At 38.0% G+C, this 2,156-nt stretch overlaps 1 non-coding gene across 1 annotated transcript; it reads right to left on the bottom strand.

Moving 5' to 3' along the window:
• Positions 1–1,243: 1,243 nt before the first annotated feature.
• Positions 1,244–1,347, bottom strand: LOC133306990 (small nucleolar RNA R71). The gene has a single exon (XR_009750992.1). It is a non-coding gene; the product is annotated as a small nucleolar RNA R71 (small nucleolar RNA).
• Positions 1,348–2,156: the final 809 nt, after the last annotated feature.

Genomic DNA, 2,156 nt, shown 5'->3' with positions numbered 1-2,156 from the left:
GACCTTTGCTCTAGGTTACATTAGATAAACCGTAATGGAGAGACAAGAGCATAGTTTAGTTTGGAAAACGTGTAACGTTGCGGGTTCAACCAAGGGGGTGAAAATACTAAACCTGGAAACGTACTTTCTTACCTTATGTTTACCTTTCTTAAAGTTGTTGATATTTTGTAAACTAAAATCCAAGAAACACATAATTGCTCTAAGTATTTTTCGGTAACATTGACCTTTGCATCATTACTTTTAACTTGATGATCTTTACTGTTTAATGAGATTTTAGTGTTATTATCGTTCAATGAAGGTTAAGAATCACTACCAGCATTCAGCTACTTACATTTGTTCTTATTACTCTTCGTCTTGTTTATTTTTCAATTGTTTCCTTTTTAATGTAACATTTACATTTGTTTCCTGAGGACGATAATCTGGCGCTATTTGAAAACCCTATATTGCTTGACGCGTGCACTTGCGCATCTTGGGTAGAGTTGCTCCTCATTTGATTAATTGCTCATCGCGTGAAATTTACTTCTTGCAAGCTTTTGCTCCTGAAATATCCTAGAGCACCTGTCAACTCGACTAAGCAATTGGCGCCATTGCCGGGGATCATTTTAGCAAAAGTCAGCGTTTTAGAAGGAAACACTATTTATATTTTCTTATAATTTCATGTTATGAACCATTGCTGCCATTCTACTTCCATTTTATGAACACGAAACTTGACGAATTTGGACTTGAAACAATACTTTTTGATCCAGAACCCGAAAGGACTTTTAGAAACAGAAGAAGAGTTCAGAGACTAAGATATAATACAATGGCAGAGGGTTTGAATAACAGTGAAAATGGTAATAATAATAAGAATGGAGAAGGACAAATGGAGGAAGAGGGCCATACATAAATGATATGGCTGCTCCTTTCAGAAATGATCCAAACAGAGGTTACGTTCCTCCTCCTCTTAATGTTCCTAACTTTAAAATTAAACAAACAATGTTCTAAATGATTATAAATGTGGGTCAGTTTCATGGATTACCTATGGAGGACCCCCACAATCATTTAGAAAACTTCATAGAAATGGTTGACAATTTTAAAGTTCAGGAGATTCCAGAAGAGAACATGCGTATGAGCCTCTTTCCATTTTTCGTAGCAGGAAAAGCTAAAGAGTAGTTGAAAACCTTGCCCCCAAATTCAATCACGAATTGGGAGCAACTCACAGAGCAATTTGTAGCTCATTTTTTCCTCATGTGAAACAAGCCCAAATCAGAGCAGATATCGCATCTTTTCAGATGTTTGATGATGAAAGTTTACATGAAGCTAGGAGCGGTACAAGGAGTTGTTATGCAAATGCCCCAACCATAGAGTCTCATATTGGGGAATTATTCACACTTTTTACTATAGGTTGACACCACAATTGAAGGATAATGTCGATTCAGCTACAGGTGGAGATCTCTTAGATCTCACCTATGATGAAATCGTTCGCTTGTTGGAGAAACTGTCAAAAAAACATGTCCAATGGCCCTCAGAGCAATGGATTGCTCCTAATAAAGCAAGAGTGTTAGAATTGGATGAAGCTAATGCCCTCTCTGCACAGTTGGCAACACTTACCAATGCCATAAAAAATTGGAGACACAGGGAACAATCTAAATCATCCAACTCATCTGAACAGCTTTATTTGACCCAGTCTAGTCAAAATTGTTCTATCTATGGTGGACCCCATGAATCTGGTGAATGTGGTAATGATTTAGCTACTGAATGTTATGCAGGTGGCTATGGAAGCAACAATAGAGGCAACAAACAGTATCAGAGGCACAACAACAAAAGTTGGAAGAATCAGAACAATGCTGGAAGCAGTGGAGGGAACTATCAAAATAGAGCCCCATTTCCACGACAAAATAATCAAAACTAGGATAGAGGTGAAGGTAGGGTTCGGTCCCTAGAGACCATGTTCAAGGAATACATGAATCAAAACAATGCTGCCATAAGAAATATTGAGAAACAGGTTGGTCAACTAGCCAATGTTCTTGGTCAAAGACCACAAGGATCACTCCCTAGTGATATAAAAAAATCTTTCCAAGACACCAAGGAGCAATTCAATGCCATAAACTTGCGAGATGGGAAGATCCTTCTATCACCTGAGCCTTTGACATGTTCCCACATACACAAGCCACAAA

Source organism: Gastrolobium bilobum, unplaced genomic scaffold (genome assembly GCF_033153095.1).
Source record: "Gastrolobium bilobum isolate Gb01-03AN ecotype WA unplaced genomic scaffold, APGP_CSIRO_Gbil_v1 utg168286, whole genome shotgun sequence".
Classification (NCBI taxonomy): domain Eukaryota; kingdom Viridiplantae; phylum Streptophyta; class Magnoliopsida; order Fabales; family Fabaceae; genus Gastrolobium; species Gastrolobium bilobum.
This window is presented reverse-complemented; position numbering and strand designations above follow the sequence as displayed.